This window comes from Molossus molossus, unplaced genomic scaffold, assembly GCF_014108415.1.
Source record: "Molossus molossus isolate mMolMol1 unplaced genomic scaffold, mMolMol1.p scaffold_m16_p_10, whole genome shotgun sequence".
NCBI classification, from domain to species: Eukaryota; Metazoa; Chordata; class Mammalia; order Chiroptera; family Molossidae; genus Molossus; species Molossus molossus.
This window is the reverse complement of record NW_023425345.1, coordinates 11,828,944-11,855,918: the sequence shown is the minus strand read 5'-3', so window position 1 is coordinate 11,855,918 and position 26,975 is coordinate 11,828,944. Positions and strand designations below refer to the sequence as shown.

General features: G+C 40.8%; 1 protein-coding gene across 2 annotated transcripts in view; it reads right to left on the bottom strand.

Annotated features, from left to right (window-relative positions):
• The window catches only part of SLC41A2 (solute carrier family 41 member 2), a 136,906-nt gene extending 111,014 nt beyond the window's left edge, over window positions 1-25,892 (bottom strand). The window contains exon 1 of one of the 2 annotated variants that reach the window (XM_036252852.1): window positions 25,858-25,892. The gene's annotated coding sequence lies outside the window, so the exon portion shown is untranslated. Of the gene's footprint in view, window positions 1-25,704 lie in introns of both variants that reach the window. The other variant, XM_036252851.1, reaches the window with a different exon arrangement.
• Between the last annotated feature and the right edge of the window lie 1,083 nt (window positions 25,893-26,975).

Genomic DNA, 26,975 nt, shown 5'->3' with positions numbered 1-26,975 from the left:
ACAGTCATCATGCAGAAACATCTGAAATCGAGCTGAATGGAAGTCCTACAACTACAACATTAAAGAAGCAGCCACACAGAAACTGGTAAGAGAGGCGGAGGCGCAAATGGACTGGTCCCACACCTAGGTGTGGAGGATAAAAGTCAGGAGGGACACCTCGGCTATGAAGGCCCTCCCTGGAGAGCAAGAGGTCCCCATCCCACACCAGGCCCCCCAACTCAGGGTTCCAGTGCCACGAAGAGAAGTCCCCATAACTTCTGGCTGTCAAAAAAAAGCATTGGAAACTGAGGCTGAGGAAGGCTGAGGCTACTGGAGTCCCCAGCAAGTCCTCTTAAAGAAACTGCGCACAGACTTACTCAAATTCACTTGCTCTGAGCTCCAGCATGAAGGGGAGGCGGCTTGAAACACACCAGAGAAATACAGGGAAGAACTGAGTTGTTTGGCATTAGGGTGAGAGCTGGAGAGAGGTCAGTGGGTAGTGGGCACAGACTGTCCTTGGAGCTGATCAGCCTGAGTAAAACTTTCCCGTTGACATACCAACAGCAATCAAGACTCAATTACAACAGAAGGGTGTAAAGTCTACACGAGGGGGGCATCTCGAGGGCCCAGCTGGGTGACAAGGGACATTGTGCCACTAGACCCTACAGGAGACATAGAAACTCTACCTAATGCAAAGAAACAAACACAGTGAGGCAGCCAAAATGAGGAGACAAAGAAACATGTCCCAAATGAAGGAACAGAGCAAAACTCCAGGAAAAGAACAAAACGAAATGGAGATGGGCAATCTAACAGATGCAGAGTTCAAAATACTGCTTATAAGGATATTCAATGAACTTAATGAACATCAGGAGCATAAAAAAGGATGAGTCAGGAATGAAGGATGCACTGACATGAAAAATAATTTACTAGTAGAGTAGGTGAAGTCGAGAAGCAAACCATCGATTTGGAATATAAGGAAGCAAAAAACACCCAATCAGAATAGCACAAAGAAAAAAGAATCCAAAAAAATGAGGATAGTATAAGGAGCCGCTGAGACAACTTTAAGTGTACCAACATTTGCATCATGTGGGTGCCAGAAAGAGGAGAGAGTGCAAGAAATTAAAAACCTATTTGAAAAAATAATGACAGAAAACTTCCCTAACTTGATGAAGGAAGCAGATATACACGTCCAGGAAGCACAGAGAGTCCCAAATAAGATGAACCTAAAGAGACCCACACCAAGACACATGATCATCAAAATGCAAAAAGTTAAAGACGAGAATCTTAAAAGCAGCAAGAGAAAAGCAATTAGTTACCTACAAGGGAGCTCCGATACAACTGTCAGCCAATTTCTCAAAGGAACCTTTGCAGGCCTGAAGGGAGTGGCAAAAAAAAAAAATATATTTAAAGTGATGAAAAGAAAGGACCTACATCCAAGATTACGCTATACTGCAAAGCTATTATTTAGAATCTATGGCCATATAAAGCGTTTTCCAGACAAGAAAAAGCCAAAAGAGTGTATCACCACCAAACCAATATTATATGAAATGTTGATGGGAGAAGAAAGAAGAAGAATGAAGAACAAAGAATAAAGAAAGAGTAGGAGAAGGAGGCAGAGGAGGAGGACAACGAGGAGGAAAAGGAGAAGAGGAAGAAAAGGAGAAGGAGGAGGAGGAGGAAGGGGGGAGGAAGAGGAGCAGAAAGAGGAAGAAGAAAAAATATGAATAAAATGGCAATAAATACATATCTATCAACAATTGAATTTACAAACAAAATGAGCAAGCAGAACAGAAACAGACTCATAAATACAGAGAACTTTTTGTTGGTTGCCAGATAGGAGAGAAGTTGCGGGGATGGGTGAAAAAGATGAAGAGATTAAGAAGTACAAATTGGTTGTTAAACTGACAAACTTCAAAGGGAAGGGGGGAGGTAGAGCGGGAAGAGAGAAACAAAGAACTTATATGCATAACCAATAGACACAGACAATAGAGTGGGGAAGGCAGGAGGAGGGTGGGAGTGAGAAGGGAGTCAAAGGGGGATAAATGGAGGGAATTCTGTAATTTATTCAACAATAAAGATAAGTTTAAAAAGGAAAAAAAAAAAACAGGACAAGAAGCATAACCATAATAAACAAAAATGGCAAAAAATAAGTACATATCAATAATAACCTTAAATGTAAATGGAGTAAATGCTCTGATCAAGAGACACAGAGTAGCTGAATGGACAAGAAAGCATAACTTATATATATGTTGTTTACAAGAGACCCACCTCAACCTGTGAACACAAGACACACAGGTTGAAAGTGAAGGGATGGAAAAAAATGTTTCCAAGAAAACAGAAAACAAAAAAGCTGGGGTAGCAATACTCATATCCAATAAAATAGACTTCAAAATGAAGGCCATAACTAGAGACAAAAAAGGCCACTACATAATAGTAAAAAGGATCTATTCAACAGAAGGATATAACCTTGGTAAATATATATGCACCTAACATAGGAGAACCAAAATACATTTAAAAACTTCTGGAGGACTTCAAAGGAGAAATCAATAGTAATACAATCATTGTAGGGGACTTCAAGACCCCACTGACATCACTAGATGAATCCTCTAGATAAAAAATTAACAAGGAAACAGACACTCTAAATGATACTCTAGATCAAATGGATTTCATAGATATCTATAGAGAATTACACCCCAAAACTGCAGAATTCACATTCCTTTCAAGTGCACATGGGACATTCTCAAAGATAGATCACATATTAGGACACAAACTAAGTCTCTACAAGTTCAAGAAGACTGAAATCATATCAAGCATCTTCTCAGATCACAGTAGTATGAAACTAGAAATCAATTACAGCAAAAACATTCAAACACATGGAGGCTAAATAGCAAGTTATTAAACAATGAATAGGTTACCAAGGAGATCAAGGAAGAAACCAAAAACTTCCTGGAAACCAATGAAAATGAACACACAACAACACAAAATCTATGGGATGCAGCAAAAGCAGTCCTAAGAGGGAAGTTCATAGCACTATAGGCCTACCTCAGGAAACAAGAAACATTTCTAACTACAACTTAAAGTTCTAGAAAGTAGCCCTGGCCAGTTTTGCTCAGTGGTTAGAGCATCTGCCTATGGACCAGAGAGGCCCAGGTTCGGTTCCCACTAAGGGCATGTACCTTGGTTGCAGTTTGTCCCTGGCCCCAGCTGGGGTCATGTGGGTGGCAACCAGATGCTGTGTCTCTCTCACACTGATGTTTCTCTCTCTCTCTCCCTTCCACTCTATCTGAAGATAAATGCTAAAATGTCCTCAGGTGAGGATTTAAAAAAAAAAAAAGAAAAGAAAAAAATCTAGAAAGTAAAAAGAAACACCCAGAGCAAGTAGAAGGAAAACAATACTAAAGGTGAGAGCAGAAATAAACAAAGAGGTGGTTCTTTGAAAAGATAAACAAGATTAATGGACTCTTAGCCAGACTCAGCAAGAAAAAAACAAATGACCCAAATAAACAAAATTAGAAACAAAAGGGAAAAAGTAACAACTGACACCACAGAAATACAAAGAATCATTAACAAATACTATGAACAGTTATATGCCAACAAATTGGACAATCTAGGCAAAATGAACAAATTTCTAGAAACACACAGTCTTCCAAAACTGAACCGGGAAGTGACAAAAAACTTTAAAAGACCAATAACAACTAAGGAAATTGAAGATGTAATCAAGAATTTCCCAGCAAACAAAATCCCCGGCCTGGACAGCTTCACAGGGGAGTTTTATGAAACATTCGAAGACCCATTCTCCTCAAACTTTTCAAAAAAATCCAAGAAGTTATAAGACTTCCAAACTCATTTTATGAGGCCTGCATAATTCTAATTCCAAAACCAGATAAAGATACAACAAAGAAAGAAAACTACAGGCCAATATCCCTGATGAACATAGATGTCAAAATCCTTAACAAAATATTAGCAAATTGGATCCAGCAATACATCAAAAAAATCATTCACCATGACCAAGTGGTACAATATTTGCAAATCAATAAATGTGATACACCACATAAACAAAATTAAAGATAAAAACCATATGATCATACCAATAGACGCTGAAGAAGCATTCAACAAAATCCAGCACCCATTTCTGATAAAAACACTCAGCAATGTGGAAATAGAGGGATCATACTTGACATAATAAAGGCCATATATGAAACCCCTACGGCCAACATCATACTCAATGGGCAAAAAACTAAAGCATTTCCCTTAAGAACAGGAATAAGACAGGGATGCCCACTTTTGCCACCTTTAACATAGTACTGGAAGTCTTAGCCACAGCAATCAGACAGGAAGAAAAAAATAAAAGGAATCCAAATTGGAAAGGAGGAAGTGAAACTGTCATTATTTGCAGATGACATGATACTGTACATAGAAAACCCTAAAGACTCTATCAAAAGTCTACTACATTTAATAAACAAATTTGGAAAGGTAGCAGGATACAAAATTAACATCAAGAAATCAATGGCATTCCTACACACCAATAATGAACTCACAGAAAGAGAAACTAAAAAAAAAAAAAACAGTCCCATTTACCATCACGGCAAAAAAAATTAAGATACCTAGGAATAAACTTAATCAAAAAAGTAATAGACCTATTTTCAGAAAACTACAGGACATTGAAAAAAGAAATAGAGGAAGATATAAAAAAGTGGACGCATATACCTTGTTCATGGATTGGAAGAATTAACATCATTAAAATATCCATACTACCCAAAGCAATCTATAGATTCAATGCAATCCCCATTAAAATACCAACAACGTATTTCACAGAACTAGAACAAATACTTCAAAAGTTTATATGGAACCAAAAAAGAGCCAGAATAGCCACAGCAATCTTGAAAAAGAAGAACAAAGTAGGAGGAATCACAATACCAGGATCAGGTTATACTACAAAGCCATTGTAATCATAACAGCCTGGTACTGGCACAAGAACATGCATATAGATCAATGGAACAGAACAGAGAATCCAGAAATAGACACAAGACATTATGCTCCATTAATATTTGACAAAGGTTGCAAGCGTATACAATGGAGTAAAGACAGCCTCTTTAATAAATGGTGCTGGGGAAATTGGACATCTACATGCAAAAAAAAAAACTAGACCACCAACTTACACCATACACCAGAATAAACTCAAAATGGATAAAAGACTTAAATGTGACTCATGAATCCATAAAAATTCTAGAAGAAAATGTAGGCAACAAAATTTCAGACATCACAAACAGCAGAATTTTCACTGATACAATACCTAAGGCAAGAGAAACAAAGGAAAAAATGAATACATGGGACTACATCAAACTAAAAAGCTTCTGCACAGCAAAAGAAACAACCATCAAAATGGAAAGAGAACCCACAAGATGAGATGGCATAATTGCCAATACTACATCAGATAAAGGATTAATTTCCAAAATAATAGAGCACTCATACAACTCAACAAAAGGAAGACAAAGAACCCAATTAAAAAATGGGCAGAGGACCTAAATAGACACCTCTCCAAACAGGACATACAAATGGCCAAGAGACATATGAAGAAATATGCTCAACATCACTAATCATTAGAGAGATGCAAATTAAAACAACTATGAGGTATCACCTCACAGCGGCCAGAATGGCCACCATCAACAAATCATCAAACAAGTGCTGGCGAGGGTGTGGAGAAAAGGGGACGCTAGTACACTGCTGGTGGGAATGCAGACTGGTGCAGCCACTATGAAAAACAATACGGTGTTTCCTCAAAGAATTAAAAATTGAACTGCCATTTGACCCAGTGATCCCACTTCTAGGAATATACCCTAAGAAGCCTGAAACACCCATCAGAAAGAATATATGTACCTCTATGTTCATAGCAGCACTATTCACAATAGCTAAGATCTAGAAACAGCCCAAGTGTCCATCAATAGATGAGTGGATAAAAATCTGTGGTACATATACACAATGGAACATTATGCAGCTGTAAGAAAGATCTCAACTTCCGGTCAAGATGGCGGCGTAGGTAAACACGGTATCACGTCCCCTTACAACCACGTCAAAGTTACAACTAAACTACAGAAAAACCATCATTCAAAACTGCCCGAATCAAGCTGAATGGAAGGCTTATAGCTATGAAATTAAAGCAGCAGCCACACTGAGACTGGTAGGAGGGGCGGAGGGGACGGGCTGGTCCCATACCCACGTGTGGCGGAAAAAAATCAGGACACCTCGGCTGGAAAGGTCCTCCCTGAGGACCGAGGGGTCCCCATCCCACACCAGACACCCAGCTCAGGATTCCAGTGCCAGGAAGAGAAGTCCCCATAACTTCTGGCTGGAAAAACCAGCAGGAACTGAGGCTGAGGCGGCTGGAGCCCCAGGCAGCTCCTGTTAAAGGGCCCACGAACAGACTTACTTGGACTCGCACCCTCCAGGCTCCAGCATGGGGGAGGCAGCGTGAAAGGCACCAGAGACATCTGGGGAAGAACTGAGTTGTTTGGCACTGGAGCAAGGGCTGGAGAAAGGGCTTTCTCCGGGACAGACGTGCTGTCAGAGACCTTTGTTCCTTTGGTGAGCCCTTCCCTGGGGCAGCAGACAGCCACCATATCTGGGACTCCAGCAACCTGGCTCACACTGGTAGCCCCGCCCTGGTGATTCCCTGAGGCCCCGCCCCACCCAACTTTCAGGTCCACCCAACTGTTGCCATTTGCTTTACCATAGGATTGGCCTATCTTGGATCCTGCTTCAGGTTTTCCTAAATTCTTTCAAACAAGCAGCATCTGGTCTCAGCTAGCCCCATACCACTCGTTAAGTAATACCCAGAAACAAACACAGAGAGGCAGCCAAAATGAGGAGACAAACAAAGAAACAGGTCCCAAATGAAACAACAGAAAAAATCTCCAGGAAAAGAACTAAGCAAAATGGAGAAAAGCAACCTAACAGATGCTGAGTTCAAAATACTGCTTATAAAGATGCTCAATGAACTTAGTGAGAACCTCAGCGAACTTAGTGTGGGCCTCAAGAGCATAAAAAAGGACCAGTCAGAAATGAAGGAGGCACTAACTGAAATAAAGAATAATTTACACAGATTCAATAGTAGAGTAGGTAAAGCCAAGAAGCAAACCATCGATTTGGAATATAAGGAAGCAAAAAATGCCCAATCAGAACAGCATAAAGAAAAAAGAATCCAAAAAAATGAGGATAGTGTGAGGAGCCTCTGGGATGACTTCGAGCATGTCAACATTCGCATCTTGGGGGTGCCAGAAGGAGAAGAGAGAGAACAAGAAATCGAAAACCTATTTGAAACAATAATGGCAGAAAACTTCCCTAACTTGGTGAAGGAAACAGACATACAAGTCCAGGAAACACAGAGAGTCCCAAACAAGATGAACCCCAAGAGGCCCACACCAAGACACATCACCATCAAAATACAAAAGGTTCAAGACAAAGAGAGAAAACGGGGGGTGGCGGGTGGGAAGAAATAAACCAAAGAACTTATATGTATATATGCATAACCAATAGACACAGACAACAGCGTGGGGAAAGGCAGAAGGAGGGCGGGAGAGGGAGGAGAGGGTCGATGGGGAAAAATGAGGAACATCTGTAATACATTCAACAATAAAGATAAGTTAAAAAAAATCAATAAAGAATAAAAGAAAGATCTTGTATCCTTTGAGACGACATGGAAGGAACTGGAGAGTATTATGCTAAGCTAAATATGCCAATCAGAGAAAGACAAATATCACATGATCTCATTATTTGTGGAATATAATGAACAACAAAAAGCTGATGAACAAAACAGACCCAGAGAGATAGAAAAGAGTATGGTTCAGATTGACAAACCTCAGAGGAGACGGGTCCGGGGGAAGGATTAGATAAACCAAAGAACTTAGATGCATGTATGCATAACCAATGGACATAGACAACAATGCTTGGTGGGGGGCGGGATAGGGAGGAAGGTGTCTGGGGGGAAAAAGGAGAAACATCTGTAACAAAAATAAATTAATAATAAATAAATAAAATATATTATAGAATCACCAAATAAATAAAGTTTTAAAAAATCTCCTGAATTCTAAATGTACTGTTGCTGCTGGGCAGAGGCATAATTCGTGGTATCATTAAGAATGTGTGACCAAGGGGGAAAAGCGTATGGCTCTCTTCTGCGGGTTTCCTCTAGCTATCCCAGGAAAAGCCCGTGGTAACTGTGCTAAAGAATGAAGGTAAGCCCCATCAACAACTGTCTCACAAACTTTATAAGGTCTAAGTCTCAAATGGCCCAAACACAACTGAATTATAGTCATTTATATACCTTATCCTATAATTTTTATCACTTATTTATTTATTATTTTTTTATCCTCACCGGAGGACACTTTTCGATATTTTGTTCAGATAGAGGGGGAAGGGGGGGGGGGGAGAGAGAGAGAAACATCAACGTGAAAGGGACACATCAAGTGATTGCCACCCACATGACCCGGCCAGGGACAAACTGCAACCGAGGTACGCGCCCTTAGTGGGAACTGAACCCAGGTCTCTCCAGACCACAGGCCAACACTATAACCGCTGAGCCAAACTGGCCAGGACTGTTTGGCTCATTTAAAAGTGCTTGGGAACTGGCCCTGGCCAGTTTGGCTCAGTGGTTCAAGCATCGTCCCATGGACCAATGAGTCGCAGGTTTGATTCAGGTCAAGGACATGTAACTAGGTTGTGGTTTGATCTCTAACCCCTGTTGGTGTCATGTGGGAGGCAACCAATCAGTGTGTCTCTCTCACATCAATGTTTCTTTCTCTCTCTGTCTCTGTCTCTGTCTCTCTCTCTCTCCTCCCTCCATCCCTCCTCTCCCACTCTACCAGAAAATCAACAGAAAAATATCCTTGGGTGAGGATTTAAAAAAAAGGTGCTTGGGAACTGAAATATAAGAAATGCTGCCTCACAAATACTGTCCTCCCTAATTAAAAGTCTCTCTAAACAGGGCACATGCCTGGGTTACAGGTTCAATCCTGGTCTGGGTGTGTGCAGGAGGTAACCAATCGATGTTTCTCTCTCACATCAATGTTTCTATCTCCGCCTCCTTTCCTTTCTCTCTAAAATCAATGAAAATATATTAAAATTTAAAAAATAAATAAATTGGGCCCTGGCCGGTTTGGCTCAGCGGTTAGAGCGACGACCTGCGGTCCAGAGAGACCCGGGTTCGGTTCCCGCTAAGGGCACGTACCTCGGTTGCAGTTTGTCCCCGGCCCTGGTCGGTCGTGCGGGTGGCGGCCACCCAATGTGTTCCTTTCACATCAATGTTTCTCTGTTCCTCTCTCTCCCTCCCACTCTACCTGAACAAAAAATGGAAAAATGTCCTCGGGTGAGGATAAAAAATAAAATAAATAAATAAATAAATTGGAATGAAAGTATCTCCATTCCTTTTTTTTTTTTTTTTTTGACTGAAATAGAGTTAGTTTTGTTGTTGTTTTAATTGATTTGTGGGGGGGGGAGAGAGAAACATTGATTTGTTGTTCCATTTATTTATGCATTCATTGGTTGATTCCTGTATGTGCCCTGACCAGATGCCAAACCTCCTGCAACCTTGGCATATCAGGAGGACTTTCTAACCAACCGAACTGAGCCACCTGGCCAGGACCAGAGTTAGCTTCATTAAAAAACCTTGACTTCTTTGGCTTAAACTGGAAACCGTCTACTTACACTGAATTCAAGCACTCACATGGGTTTCACTTAGCTAGTAGGCCGTGATGTAAAACTCTCTTGATAAGTTAAGAAAAATGGGAGAAAAGTGAAAAGGCAATTAACTGCCATTTCAGTGCCTCTGGATTGCTGTGAACTTGTGGTCTTAATGTTTTCTAGCAAACACAAAAGCCTGAGACGTCATGGACATGATTCAGCTACTGACATCCAAAAACTGGCAGATTTCATAAAACAATCACTCATTTCTAAGATTGCCCACTGACATATAGGGCATGCCATAAAATTTAGCAATCCTAATGTTCCTATATGCCTAAAAGACAGCCAAACATTTGTTTAAGACCAGAGAAATCATCAGTGGGTTTAATAACCCTTGTGTATAACATATCCTCAACACAGAGCAAATAATTTTTCAGAAAAACCAAACCCAGAATAAATAATTTTGTTTTCAGAATCACAACTCTCAACTCCACTAATAATAATAATAGTAATAATAATAACAAATAATTTTTGAAAGAATGCTTTATTTGGAAGATACATCAAAAACAAGCCAATGGCTCTGAGGGGTTTGGCTCAGTGGTTAGAGCGTCAGCCTGTGGCATAAAGGGTCTTGGGATTGATTCCCGGTCAAGGGCATGCACCTGGGTTGCAGGTTCGATTCCCCAGCCCCATCAGGGTCATACGGGAGGGCAACCAATCGGTAGGTCTCTCTCACATCAATGTTTCTTTCTCTCTCTCTCTCTCTCACACCACCTCCCTTTCCACTCTCTCTAAAAATCCTCAGGTGAGGATTAACAAAAAGAAAACAAGCCAATGAATCAACTAAACACAATCCACAGTTAAACCTTTTCTACTTATTGAGACAATGTTGACAGAGTAAATATGAGGTGTGTCCTAGAACTAAGGGTATTACATCAACAAAGTACAGCTTATCCTGCCAAGTGCCATCTGTTAGATTATATCTTGCCCCTATCAAACCAATCAACTAAAACATGTGGAAAAAATTTCATTTCTGTAGATATTTTGATTAAATTGATAGCAATACCTAAATCGTTTTGTGTGTGTGTTTTTTATAATCCAGGAAGCAAAAACTTGCCAGAAATATCAGTTAGTGCTGCTATTAGAAGCAAGTCAATGAATGGCTACATATCAAAGGAGATGAATCAGAGAACTCCCTTTTGAAGTTGAGAAACTGCTTTTAAACAACAAAAAAGTAGATTTCCCCTACTCTATCTTAACCATTGCATACCTGTATGTCATTCCAAAAACTACCCCACACTTAATAACTTTCTCCTGTAATTAACATGTTCATTGACATTCATTAATTTCCTGCAAACAACCACTTAGAACACATCACGAATCTTTATTTAGAAATTACAGCTACAGAAAGCCATGCTGCTGAAAACCTGGTATTTTTATTTTTCTTTAATAAAGATTGAGTGAGCCCCCTCCCTTTTTTTTTTTTTAACTTTAGCAGCAAAGAAATTTACAGCTACACCTGAAACTCAAATCTATGATCAATGTATTAATCTTAACATTATACTACTTTTATTTTCTTTGGTACTGGTTTTATAATTCTTTTTTTGAAACCAGCATTTCTTGTAGGTGTTGTTTTTATAAAATGACTCAACACACTTGTGTAAAAGATAGTGCACACAGGAATAAAACATAAACAAAACATTTCTGTACTGTTTTTCTCTGGTACTTAAAATATCTAAAATACCAAAATTTAGAAACTAGATAGAGTTCATCAGCATTTCGAATATGTAGAAATTATTATTCAGAACTTATATGAAAGTATACTTTCATACTTTTACCCTTAATGCATCATTATACTCCTAGAAAGAATTCAATTTTAAAATACAAACCCACTTCTGGGACCCTCTTAAAATATATACTTGACTCTTTGTATAATCAAACTGAAAATGTGAAAATAAAAACTTCCAGAAATTTAAGGTACAGAAAGGATGCTAATGTGTCAAAATATTTTTTCTTTTTTCAATTGATTTTTTTAAAACTGATTTGCAAGAGAGAGAGAAACATTGATTTGTTGTTCCACTTATTTATGCCTTCATTGGTTGATTCTTGTGTGTACCCTGACCGGGGATCAAACCCACAATCTTGGTGAATCGGAACAATGCTCTAAACCAACTGAGCTACCCAGCCAGGATTCACAGTTTAAAAAATCTTATTTTTAAGAAAAGGGGAAAGGAAGAAAAGGAGCTGATGTGTCAAAGTTTAAAAGAAAAGGATAACTTTCATTTTGGAAAAAAATGAGAAAAATGATTTGCCACCTGTAAGGTTATCATTTTTCTTTTTTTGTAAACATGGTTGGCTTAGTTTATTATTATTATTATTATTATAATTAAATACTCACCTGAGGATATTTTTACATTTATCTTCAGACAGAGTGGGGGAGAGAGAGAGAGAGAGAGAGAGAGAGAGAGAGAGAGAGAAACATCGATGTCAGAAAGACACATCCATTGGCTGCCACCTGCATGACCCCAACCAGGGCCGGGGACAAACTGCAACTGAGGAACGTGACCTTAGTGGGAACCAAACCTGGGTGTCTCTGGTCCATGGGCCAACGCTCTAACCACTGAGCAATAGCAGCCAGGGTTCACTTTTCTTCATTTTAAGATGAAGAGTGTCTCATCACTTCAGCTATTCCATTTCAAATATGTACTCAGAGCACTTCTGTTTATTCAGGGCCCTTTCCTTCCCCCTATCCTGGAGCTGCAGCAGCAGGCAACCCGGATGAGCAGGCCACATAAGGACATTACTTTCCATTAGGTGATGCAACAGGACAGCTCCTACACTGAGGTCTTCCTTAGCTGGTGGACTGTTCCCTTCCCTCACTGGGATATCGTCACCCAAGGAGATGCAGGAAGACTTTCCACCTCCCCCAAACTGCACTTTGCCTCAGGAGTGTTCTCTGGTACACAGGGCTGCAAAGTCCGTTCAAGTGCACAAACTCACTGGGAGAGATTACATGCAGATTAGATAAACCGCAGGTACACAGTGTTATGTAACCCAACTATCTTGGCATCAAGCTGAAACAATGACCTAACTCACCACTTTTACTCTCTGTAATCAAGTCTCTCCTCTACCTTTGGTCAGGGCTGTACAGTTTTTTATTCAAATGCCAGGAGGGAGGGAGGGAGAGAGAGAGAGAGAGAGAGAGAGAGAGAGAGAGAGAGAGAGAAAGGAAGGGACTCATTTTCTCAACGGCTGTAAGTCCAAGTTGAAGTTCAAGCTAAAACTACTCTCAAAGCCACCCTCAAAGCAACATAGTTGCCACATAATGATCTTTGCTCATAAAAATGCCCTGACCACCCTCTTTTCACAATTCCTTTGAAACTCTTGCTTCTAATGTCCACTGTCAGTTTATCTTTTATTGCTCTTCTTTTTTTTTCAATATGTGTTCAATGCAAAAACTAAAAAAAAAACAAAAAACCAAGGATAAGCAAAAATTGTTTATTCTGGAAACCCACCATCCGAGATAATCATTGATCACATATTGGTGTATATGATGACATTACCAAATTTTTGTTTTGTTCAAAACAAAAATAGGCTCATATTGTACATACTGCGTTGCATCCCACTTTTTGCATTTCAAAAAGCATAAAAAATTTTTCCTTTTCAATATTCTTCTACAGTTATTTTCAATTATTCTTTTTTTATTTTATTTATTTTTATTCCTCACCGCAGGATATTTTTCCATTGATTTTCAGATAGAGTGGGTGGGAGGGAGAGAGAGAAACATCTATGTGAGAAAGACACATGGATTGGTTGCCTCCCCAATGACCCCAACCAGGGCCAGGGATCAAGTCACAACGGAGGCACGTGCACTTGACTGGAATCGAACCCAAGAACCTTTGGTCCACAGGCTGATGCTCCAACTGCTGAGCCAAACTGGCCAGGGGTACAGTTATTTTTAATGGCTACTTAAAATGTACTGTTTCTAAAACTCCCAGGAGCCCTGGAATTTCTTTCTTTTTTAATTATTTTCTTCACTCTTTTCTACTTTTCCCTTTGCACACATTCCCCAGTGGAAGAAAATACAGTCTAACCTCGCTTCTCAAACGTCTCCCATCTCGAACAATTCAGATCTCAACCAAGTAGTTCACGAAAAAATGTCTCGGCTGTTGAACAAAACCTCAGTTCTGACCTGACAACCCTTTCATGCTCATCCATCAGCATGGCAAAAAGTGTCTCTCAGGCCTCAGAGGGGATGCGAATCAGCTTACTGCATCAGTTTACAGTAAACCTCCTCAGGAAACTGTGCTGTGAATTTTTGTTGTTGTTGTTGTTTTTGTTGTTGGCAAAATAGATGATTAGCACAATTTTAAAACATAAAGAGGCTATCAAGAGTGCTAATGTTGCTAACTAAGGGTGTGAAAGAAACAATGATCACAGACATCTACCAGTCATTGAAGAAGGAGAGAAAAACTGTTGATTTGATGAACAGAAAGCAGTTGGCCAGTGACAGCATCTTAGACGCAGTGATATGTGAAAAAGTAAAGATGCCACCTGCTGACTTTCTGAAAGACACCCCTGAAACCAGTGCTGAAAGTGATCCGTTTAAGTCTAGTAGGGGGTGGTTCAATAAATTGAAGAAAAGATGTGTGTGTTCATAGATTAAACAGTACATTAGGCATGTACTATATATAAGGTTGAAACAGGGAATCATATGGGGGTCTGGAGAAAATTAATTCAATTTACATTATTTCTAATGGGAAAAATAATACAGTTTTCAAACAAATCGCTTCTCCAACAGCCTTCAAGAATGAATTAAGTTCAAGAACTGAGGTTCCACTGTAGAAGTAAAAGACAACAGCCTTGCCCTGGTTGGGTGGCTCAGTTGGTTGGAGCATTGTCCCATACACCAAAAGGTTGTGAGTTCAATTCCCAGTCAGAACACATACCTAGGTTGCAGGTTTGATCTCTGTCAGGGTTCACACGGAAGGCAACCAACCGATGTTTATCTCTCACATCAATGTTTCTCTCTCTCTCTCTCACTTCCTCTCTCCCTAAAATCAATTTTAAAAGAAATCCTTGGGTGAGGATTAAATAAATAAATATATGAAAGGCAACAGCCTTCCTTCAATTAGCACATCATAAACACTTTCAGACAACTACCAGGCTGCTGTAATTATTTTTCATAGCCATAATGTCACTTATATTGTACGTATTTGTTAGATGGTTGTGAAATCAATAACTGTCTCTGCTCCACCAACCTCCAAGGCAGTGCCAGGTTACCATCTTATCCCTGGTATGTCTCCACCACAATCCACCACACATGATTCAAAATGATAATAACTCCAAACAATATACAAGTCACAAACAGTATGATTTTTCCAGAAGATGACCTCATTGTTTCTTTAAACATTATAAAACATTAAGTTATTTAAATGTTTTTCTCTCTTTTGGTGCCCCCTTACTAATGCTCAAACACATGCTTAGATCTATTAAGCAATGTTCCTGGGAACTGAGATAAGAATGTTTTGTTCCAAGGAGTAGTCTAAATTCAGATTATGAAATCTATGCACAATCAAAATCCCATACCTGAGTGAGTATACAGATTTTGGTGAATTACATTCTGAAAAGGAGAATATTAACTGCCTGTTCAAAGTTGTATTATTCATGTGGAATCACTGGCAAATGCTTTATGCTCTGTTCGAAATTGTACAAAGCTTACCGGGGTATTGACTTCGCTTCCATTACATAAATAAATAGCATGACTTGCATTGAGTGACTTTATGAGGAAATTTCAAGTGATTTATTCAGCAGATCTTCACACTTCAATTAAGAGAGATGATTTGCTTCCAAAAAATTAAATGTCAAGAAGTGTCAACACACTAATGATACTAACAGTAGTCAAGAGCCTGGGCTCCCAAGTCAAACTGCTTTGGCTTAAATTCTGATTTTCACTAGCTATGAGATCTATCCCTCTATACTTCAGTCTCCTCATGAAAAAATATCTCCTTCATGGAGTTATTATGAGAATTAAATTGGGTTAATATATGTAAAGTGTTCACAACAGTGGATTAAGCTTTCAATTAACATTAGCTAATTATTATCATAATTATTCATCATTATAATTATACATTTTTATAGTAGGCTCAAACTCTAACTTCCCATTTCTTCCTACCCTTACTAAGGAACATACTATACAACACAATGACAAAAATATTATGCATTGCTGTATTGTACCCCTGGCTTATAATTTTCAGATTAACTGTTCTGTTTCAATTTTCTCTAAAAACTTAAAGTTTAATGTTTACATTTATACAACTTACCCATCCTACTTATAATTAAACTGCCAGCATGCTATAAAGTAGTGTGTGCGTATATGTGTATATATATATGTGTGTGTGTGTGTGTGTGTGCGTGCGTGCATGTGTGTACGCCCTAAGCAGTACCTTATATACTAAACAACACAGGTCTTCAGGAAACCACAATGTTTTAAAAAGAAAATGAAAGCTGAAATAGGAAGTAGCTCTGCTACTGTTGTTAAATGTAACTATCATATCCAATGTATCTTTTCATTTTAAAAAGACATCTAAAAACATTTTTACAATCAGCAAATAAAGCAGAGTACCTTAAACCATACTGTAAAATTTGTTCAGGGCTGGAGAACTAAGTCTACCCAACCAGAATGTTATACATTAGGAAGGTAGAATCAATCATGAGTTTGCTTAGGATCATGAGTTTGCTTAGGGTTATTTTGAAACCCTATAATCTAGAAATGCTAGAGTACAGGAGTTTTCTTTTTTCCTTAAAGAGAATTAGAAAGTTACTACAAAAAGTCTTTATTAATTGATTGTTATCTAAAAGATAGAGGATAGTGGCAGATACAGTGAAAAAAATAGCAGGCCAGCCTCTGGGGCTACCTACTAATTTTGCTTTCTTGATCACAGGTGTAACAGTCTGCTTTAAGTCTCAGGAGAATACATTGGGTAATGATGAAAGAGATTTATTTCCCCACTCTATGTTCCTTTGGCCCTGTTACTTTCCTATATCATGTATACTTACCAGAAATATAAATAGTTTATCCAAAAAGAGCCATTCTCAAGACTAAAAAAGCACTTCTTCAAAGAACTAGAGTCTAATACACAAACCCTCCAAAATACATAAAAACTTAAACCCAAAGGAAAGGCGAACAACCACCCATTCTACAGAACATCAATACCACTTAAAGCAAAAAGAACAGACTACATTTATATGTACTTATCTCACATAACCTTGTTTTAAAACCCTAGAAAATAGACATGTTCATACATTACAATTTAAGACACTGAGACTCAGAGAGGTTAATATGCCCAAGCTATAAAGTTAATAAGATAAAGACACAGGACTGGAATTCACAACTTTCTGAGTAAAGGGCTAATGACAAGGAAGACACTACCGGCATTCTCTGTGTTGTGATCCTTGTAGAGCAGTGTTAAGTGACCACGGGGACAAGGAATACAGAACCGAGGTCCTCCCAGGACTCTCCCTCGACTCCGCTCAGGCCCAACACCGGAATCCAGTAAATTGGATTCAAGTTATTTTTTAACATAGTTGATTGCTCAAGAATAAATACAACTCCTTCCCAGGCCTCATCCCTGATTCACAGGCAAACTCTCTGCATTATCTTCTATTAATCAATAAATGAACACGTAACTACCAATGACCCAGAAATGTAACCATATCGTTATATGCCCTTTTTATAAGTACCATGTAAGATAATGTAGAAGGAAGAGACTACTTACTTCTTTAGTACACACCCCAAATGCTCTTAACTTTATAATACTTACTGCCCTTATTTACATGAAGGTTACATTTACTAGTCTATGAACTTTCTATACAAAATTCTCCACATTTTCCCTTATTATTCAAAGTACTAAGTACATGTTACAAGAAGGAATGAACAAAACAATCATAAGCTGAACCTTAAAGGGCAAGTCAGATGTGGAGAGAGGGGAGAGAAGGGGAAGGGTATTCTAACAAGGAAAGCTGCGTGGTGACCAGGCAGAAGGCTGCTGGGGAAATGAAGACCGCCTGAGCGGATTCTTGTGACCAAGCAGTAAAACAGTAACCTGGGGAAGAGCTGAATTCCTGAGTAGGAGACTGAGCTTCATTTTATAAAGTAGGCCAATTTTTAAAAAATATGTCTTTATTGATTTTAGAGAAAGAGAAAGGGAGAGGAAGAGAGAGAGAACATCGATGTGAGAAAGAAACACTGACCAGATGCATCTCGTTCACACCCCTACTGGGGACCAAACCCGAAATCTGGACCTGTGCCCTGATGAGGAATCAAACTGGTGACCTTTCAGTGCATGTGACAACGCTCAATCAACTAAGCCACACTGGCCAGGGCAGGGCAATTGCTTTTAAACATTTCTTTTTAATACAGAAAAATTCTTTGTTTAAATTAAATCTTATGTGAATCCCAATATAGAAAACAGGCAAAAGCAGCACAGGTTGAAACACCCTGGTTTGCACCCACTCAGTTCCCACCTTACCTAACTGGAGAAGACGCTGAAACCTCTCCTTGGAGCACAATTTGAAACCTACTGAGTTAGAAAGGAAGTCTGGAAGGGCAGATACCAAAGTGCACGGAGTACTGACCTCTGGAGAATTAGGCTGGCCTAGCTTAGTAGGTAAAGAGACTTGAAATAACATTTTCACTTTTTCTTTTTATCCTCACCTGAGGACATTTTTGCATTTATCTTCAAATAGAGTGGGAAGGAGAGAGGGAGGAAGAGAGAGAGAGAAACATCGTTGTGAGAGAGACACATCAAGTAGCTGCCACCCACACCAGGGCCGGGGACAAACTGCAACCAAGGTACGTGCCCTTAGCAGACCCGCACCCGGGTCTCTCTGGTCCGCGGGAGGATGCTCTAACTGCTGAGCCAACCCGGCCAGGGCAACATTTTCACTTTTTAAATCCTGCATATTTTTAGATTATTTGAACTTTTGCTTATTCTGAGCACTTTTCATTTTTTTAATTTAACAAGTAATAAATAAGAGCCTTTCCAAAGAACCGACGAGACTGCGGAAGTGGAGGAGCAGCGGACCTTCGCAAGCTCAGCTGCCCGGCACGAATCTCCAGCGGCGGCTTGAACGTCTCCGGAGCCGCAGGAGCAGCCGCAGCCGAACCGGGCCTGCGGAGGCAGCAGCAGCGCGGCTGATGCACCCGCATAAGGCCCAAAAGAGGCACTGCCCAAGGAGAAGGCCGAGGTGGTGCAGACACCTGCGGATGTGATCATCCTGCCGGAGATGATGGGCAGCGTGGTGGGCGTATACAATGGCAAGACCTTCAACCACGTGGAAATCAAGCCTGAGATGACTGGCCACTAGCTGGGTGCGTTCTCCATCAAATACAAGCCGATGAAGCATGGCCGGCCAGGCCTCAAAACCACCCACTCCTCCCACTTCATCCCTCTCAAGTGGCCAATAAAAGCACAGACTTACCTATTGAAAAAAAAAAGTAATAAATAAGAAAACATTGCTCTAAGAAAGCATTTTAATGGTTAAATTTCTTCAAGTGGATTGCCACAATTTAATAAATCACTTCCCTATGGCAGGACATTTTCTTGACTACACTGCATCACAATGAAAATGAACACCTTTGTGAAAAATACTTTTCATATCTAGAATTATTTCCATAGGATACATTGTAAAAGTTAGTTTCAATATAAGTTCTAGGATGCACAGCTTACAATAGGACTCTGTAGAACAAAAATATATAAAATTTAATGAGTTTTAAAAGCCATCCTACACTAGCAAATTTGATTCTAGCATTCATGTTTAAGATACACAAAACCTAATTTACAAAGCTAATTAGCAAAGTTTCCACATTTCAAAAATACATGAAAAAGAAATTTGATTCAAAAATTGAAATCACTCTACCTCTCATGAATGTTTCATAACTTCTCTTGCCATTTATCAAAACCATCCCCCGCCAGAATTTTTCCTTCACAGATGGGTTTCACAATCTAGTTTTGTGAAGTCACAGTACTGTGACAGTATAATCATTCTCTGGCAACAAATTGACATCATTAAATCCTTATTTGTAAGCTCTTTAGGGTGTACGGGTGTTCTGTTTTTACTTCTTTTTACATCAAAATCTATTTTCTGTTGCCTCTCCTTTAATCTCATATGAATGATGCATTTTAATCTAATCCACTCCCTCTGTCCCCAGCCGTATTGATAAAACCACTTTTTGGTGGGTGCCCAGAGAATGCCTTTCTGTTCAAACAAAATATCAACGACAGCTGGCCTGCCTTCTCCGATGACCAATCTGTTACTGCTCTGTCTCCTGAGAGGAGAAACCCCGAAATCAAAATGGTTTATATTCTTTTTTTTTTATCCTCACCCCAGGACATTTTTCCATTTTTTGTTCAGATAGAGTGGGAGGGAGAGAGAGGAAGAGACAGAGAGAGAGAAACATCGATGTGAAAGGGACACATCGAGTGGCTGCCTCCCACACGACCCAACCAGGGTCGGGACAAACTGCACCCAAGATGAGTGCCCTTAGTGGGAACCGAACCCGGGTCTCTCCGGACCACAGGCCAGAGCTCTAACTGCTGAGCCAAACCGGCCAGGGCTATATTCTTTTTCTTATCTCTATTACTGCTTTAATAAAAGAACACTTTTTGTTCAATTATCTTTTAAATAATTGAATGTGGTTCTATCACACAATTTCAACTAAAAAAAAAAAATTTCTGATAAATCCTTTTTTCTTTTTTCAAAAGCAACATTAAGGTGATTTCTGCTACTCATATTAAGGGTTTTGCTCTCCAGCAACAGAAATTTGCTTAGTCCCTGCTGGGTTCCAGGCACTTTGCTAAATGCCAGAGATTCAACATGAACAAGACAGAGGCAAGGTCTGCTCTCATAGGTCCTTCAGTCTTGGCGCAAAGGCACTTAGGCAAACAAGGAATCCTTATGCAATGGGAGGGTCCAGTACTAAAAATAGTGGAATGATTCTTTTGTTGTTGTTGTTAATCCTCACCCGAGGATATTTTTCCCATTGATTTTGAGAGAGAGAAACACTGATGTGAGAGAGACACATTGTTGCCTCTTCTTGTTCTCCCACATGTGCCCCAACCAGGGCCAGGGATCGAACCTGAAACCCAGTACATGCCCTTGACCAGGAATCCAACCCTCGACCCTTCCGTGCACAGGCGGTTGTTCTAACCAATGAAACACACCAACCAGAGCTGGAATGATTCTTTAGAAAAAGAGATTGGAACCAATTTTGGAATACCTGCAACACTGAGCCAAGAAATTTAAAGTTTATATCTGAGAGAGTAGGCATTCAAAGGGATCTATAGAAAATACAAATACCACAACATATTAAGTATCTGTGTGTGACAAACTCTTATTTTCTATTTTATTTCTTTTTTAAAACATACAGGTCACAATTCACTAAACTGATTTTATAATCTACTGGTAGGTGCCTATGTTTGTGCCTGCTGTTTGAAAAATACTCCTTTAGCCCTGGCCGGTTTGGCTCGGCGGTTAGAGCGTCGACCTGTGGTGCTGAGAGACCCGGGTTCGGTTCCCGCTAAGGGCGCGGACCTCGGTTGCAGTTTGTCTCCGGCCCTGGTTGGTCGTGCGGGTGGCAGCCACTCGATGTGTTCCTTTCACATCGATGTTTCTCTCTCTCTCTCTGTTCCTCTCTCTCCCTCCCACTCTACCTGAACAAAAAAATGGGAAAATGTCCTCGGGTGAGGATAAAAAAAAAAAAGAAAGAAAAATACTCCTTTAGTATACAACACTCTCACACTTCTTAGCCTTTCCACGTATTCTTTGTGCCTGAAACACTCTGGCTCATCCTCATTCTTCCCTTTTACCTGGCTACTTCATATTCTACTTTGTGATCTTAGCTCTAACATATCACTCCCCTAGCCCTTAAGTTAACTATTTCCCCCTCTTCTGAGGTCCCAAAGTACTAGATGTTTTCTAACATTTACTATGCGTTATGTACTTGTACTTGTCTTTCTAGGCTGTAAACTCCACGAGAGCAAGGAGTTTGTCCAATGATGAATTCTGAGGGCCTAACCTAGTGCCTATTACATATTAGACACTCAACACATATTGGAGGAATAAAACAAGGAAATGGACTTGAATACTCTATATCTTTAACCATACAATGAAATGATCACCCACTTAAAAATTGTTTAGTTATTTCCAAGGAATACATGTTCTTAGTTCCAATTTTATAAATGGTGATTAAGTTCCTAAGCTAGTCTACAAAACACTCTTACCCACAATACACTTTGTTAATGAGAGATGGCAACTTCTTTTCCTCTCTGCAATGACAACAGCACTCAGGACTGAAGGAATACTTTCTTTCTCTCCACCCTAACAGTGATTGCTACTACAGGAAAGTGATTTATCCAGTGGCTAAAATAGTGCTAAAGGTCAATATTGCAGATAAGCCCTACCCCTGAACTTTCACTGGCTCTCTTAGATTTGCATGCCTTCAAGGTGAGAAAGTTTCCCCTTCCATTCCAACACCTATGAGATCAATTCCCTGAGACAGGACTTAACCTCCCTGAAGGAGGAGACCTGCAGTTTTTGGGGTGCTACAGTTTTGACTGGGTAAGTAAATTAAGAAAGAACAGATTAAGCACGAGTCTAAGCTAAATTCTCCAATCCAGCTTTATCAGAAATGACAACGGAACTTTAATCCTCATCTGGTTTCTTGAATTTGATCACAATTTGACCAGACTCTGGAGAGGAGGGGTGTAATTAACACTGAAAACCTCCCACATGAACAACAGTAATCCCAGTCTGATTCTGGGTCCTAGAAGAGTAGGCAGGGAGGAACAAACTGGAGCAAATGAAATGGAATGAAAGACAAAAAGTTTTCTTCCACTTTTCCTATTTAGAATTTTCCTTGGATAAAAATGTCTGAATATGTTGGATCTGCCTTTATATCCTACAACCGTCCCTTTCAAATTGTGTCTCATTCATGCTTTTCTTTTCTCATCTTCCAGACCCCTTATGCTGTACAAAGATCTCCATTTTCAACACCCACACTTTTAGAAACAGAGCAAGTTTCACCCAGACCTCTAAAATGTTCCATGATCCCATACTACTTACCTCCCTTAAACCCCCTGAAATCAAAACTCTCATTTCCTCAGTGCAGCTGATCAGGGGGAAAGCAATCTGATTAATATTAGATAAACTATCTGATGGACAGTCCTAGACTTTTAACTCTACTAAACTAGTTAGATAGATAGATAGATAGATAGATAGATAGATAGATAGATGATAGATTTTTATTTTTTTTTCAATCTATAGAAATCTAACTACAGTAATTTCAGAGAGAGGATGAGGAGGGCCTAGATGTTTCTCATAAAGGAGGTAGGTCTGCTCTGACTAGCATTTTCCAGGGATCATGTCCCAAAAGTTGTTCCCACTGCCCTCTCCAGGAGGCAGAAATGGCCAACTGGAGAAAAGATTTGTAACTACAGGATATTTCTATATCCCTTGGGTAAATCAGTAACAATATTAGATTGGCTAGGTTATATTTTCAGTGTTTGACAATCATGCCATTAGCTAAAACAAACAAACAAAAAAACACACTCAGGTTATATTTTGAAATTACTAGCCTTATTCTATGAATGGAGTCAATGAGGCATAAATGGGTTAAATGTTTCCACTGTGTTGCAATGTGGTAGTTGAAGCACAGGATTGGACTACTCTTCACACACTTGTTTTTATCTATTTATCTTCAGATAAAGTGGGAGGGAGAGAGAGGGAGAGAAAGGAAGAGAGAGAAACATGGACATGAGAGGGACACATCGACTGGTTGCCTTCCGCACGACCCCAACCAGGGCCGGGGTTGAATTGCAACCGAGGTACGTGCCCTTGACTAGAATCGAACCTGTGACTCTTTGGTCCGCGGGCTGATGCTCTAACCACTGAGCAAAATCGTCCAGGGCTTCACCCACTTTTAATAAGTTGCTTAATCATTATTTCCACTTGGAAATCTTTGATTTTATTTTCTGTAACATTTCTAAAATTTGGTAGTATACTTTTGAGCAGTCATATTAGAATAATAGAAAAATGGGTTGAATTCCTGGTTATTCCAAGTGTCATGTCTTTTTCAGTGGTTTTTGCTATGAAAGACCTGAAGCTACTGCCGAATTTGTGTGCACTCAGAAATTAACCATGAAATAAGCATAGCAGCCTTCATTCAGCTGTAAGTGGCTCTTAATTTCAGTGCCATCAAAAATATTTATTTGCCACCCACATGTAAATATAATTATAATAGACTACACAAACCTAGAAAAATAGGATCTTCCACTTTGCCTGAGAAGCATGTGAAATTTTAATGAGTAATAGGTGTTTATTAATTTTTATTAGTTTGTTTAGCTAGCCACCAAAATAAATTATTTGTAATTAAAGTGAAAACTGGAATTTTTTTCAAGCTAAGCATCGAATATATGAAAATACCAACTATGTGTGGTCTCTCTTGACTCTGATCATGAACAACACCTTTTGAAGCTTCACTCAAAATACCAGAAATGGCAAAGGAACAATAAGATGGCCAAGAATTGACAGGATATTCTGAAAGACTTCAGTGGTACTTAGTTAACTTTCCCCAGTAGAAGCATTATGTTGCTTATAGCAGGTTGGTTGTCTTTATTAGTCAGTGCTAGCCCCTACTCAATTTTTTTTTCTATAAATGAACATTATAATTCAACAATAAAAAATAATAACCCAATTAAAATATGGGCAAAAGATCTGAATATACATTTCTCCAAAGAAGATATATAAATGAACAATAAACACAGGAAAATATGCTCAACATGATTAGTCATCAGAGAAATGCAAATTAATAGTACTTCACACCCACTAGGATGACTATAATGAAAATCAGCCAATAGACAATAACAAGTGTTGTTGAGGATGTGTAGAAACTGATCCCTCGTACACTGATTGGTGGGAATGTAAAATGTAACTGATACTTTGGAAAAGTTGGCAATTCCTCGAAAGTTAAACATTTATGTATACCCAAGAGAAATGAAAGCATATGTCCACAGTAAAACATCCGCAAATGTTCATAGTAGCATTATTCACAATGGTCAAAAAAGTGGAAACATCCTTAATGTCCATCAATTGGTGAAGGGATAAGCAAAATGTGATACTGTGGTACACCAATACAACGGAGTATTATCCAGACATAAAAAGACTAAAGTACTGATACATGATACAACATGGATGAAGCTGCAAAACATTATTCTATGTCAAAGAAGCCAGTCCCAAAAAGCCACATATTTGATTCCACGTCTATGAAACTTCCAGAATTGGGAAATCCACAGAAACAGAAAGTAACTTAGGGGTTGCCAAGGGGTGGAAGTAAGAGGGTATTGGGAGTGACTACAAATGGTTTCATCTTGAGGTGATGAAAATATTTTGGATACTGGTGATAACTGCGGAACTTTGTGACTATACTAAAAGCCACATTTCAAAAGGATGAATGTTACAGTATGTGAAATATATCTCAATTTTTTAAACTGTTCAATTACAGAGATTACATATGTATGTAATATGCATGTAAATGTAATATAGTTAACACATAGGGATATGTGATCTCTTTCTCCAAATGAATACTTTGGGGTTTTTTTTACTAAGATACACTTCACATATATAAAGAAAAGAATGAAGGAGCACGGCGCCTCGGAGCAAAAGCCTGAAGCAGTGGATCTGGAGGGTGCCCGAGCCTGCCAGCAGCATCTCCACCCATGCTCACCTTCCACCCATCACTCAGCCGCCACTCGCTGTCTGGCCCGGGGTCCTGCCCCGGACGACCCACCGCGGCAGCGGGTCCGCCGCCGGCGCCCCGAGCCAGCCTGCCTCCCGCCCGAGATGGGGCAGCACAGCGGGCCGGGCTCCGGCGTCGGCGTCGCCCGGGAGCCGGCAGCGGGCACCGAGGCTCCGACGGGCCCCGCCGCGCAGCCGCTCCCCGCGCCCCGGCCCAGGGTCCCGAGCCCGGGTCCCGCCCCCTCCCTCCGGTACCTGGGATGCGCCCGAGCCCGGCGCCGCGGCCGCAGCCGAGACTTCCCCTCCATTACCACCTGCCACGAGCGCGGCGGCTGCCGGAGTGGAGAGGGGACCCCGCCTCCTCAGACCCGGCCAGGCACCTGGGGCGGGGGATGGATGGGCATTCACCTAGTCCCCGCGGCGGCGGCGGCTGTCCCGGCCGCGGCTCCTCCCTGCGCCCGCCTGCTCGCGCCCCGCGGCCCAGCGCTGACAGCCGGGAGCCGGCGCCCGCGGCCCATTTGCTCCCGGCCTCCCGCCCCGCCCCTGCACAGCCGCCCGGCGCAGGCGCAGGCGCGCCGCCCGGGGCTCGGGGCGAAGGGGTGCGGGGAGCGGAGCCTGCTGATGTGGCCGCCGGGGCGGCGACCTGGAGCGCGAGCGCTGCCACCTCCCGGACCCTCGGCCGCGCCCTGAAAGACGCCGACGGGGGCGCCGGGCGCCCAGAGGAAGGGGAACTTTCCAGGGGAGAAGCGCTGTGGCCTCGCTGTGGCCTCGCTGTGGCAGTTACTCCATCCCCACCTACCCACGCACGGCCCCATCGCCGAGCGCTCCTCGGTCTGAGCCCCCAAGGCTATGACTCATGTCCCGTGTTCTCAGACCAAGGGTTAGCAGGGTTCATTTGTCCTTCTCGCAGACTGAGATCTAAACCGAGGCACACGGAACGTGGATGCCTTTTCGCAGAGCAGCGCACAAGGGGCCGTGCCGGAGCCCAGAAGGAGAGAAGGGGATGGACCCCTGAGAGGGCAGATTCTGGGCAGCTCCTGGCATCCTCCAGGGGGGAGAGAAAGTGCAAGCTAAGTGCACGCGTGCCGTGGAGGTGGCTTGGATGCCAGACTTTTCAAGTTGGCCCACACTTGTTTTTAACTCTAAGTAAATGTGAGCCAAAGTTTGCAATGTGAAACCAATAACTCGTTTAGTTTATTTAACTATTTGTTGAACACCTTTTATATATGATTCAGGTAATGGGCTACGCCCCCGTGGGATATTCCAGTGAGCACAAAGTTGTCGGTCCTCAGGTACTTATTCTAAGGGACACACTGTCACTTTAAAGATTACACAGCCAAGGACACCCTTTTCCTCAAATTAAATCTACCACCAACTCAGTCATACCAGTGATTTAGCAGCAGCTTTTCAGGTGCTAAAGGACACCAGAGCATACATTTATCTAGTTCTTTCTTCTGCTTGTCTATCAGACTGGGTTTGGACCTTTATCTTCAGGGTAAAAGGTGCTTCTGTATGTCTTGGCCATC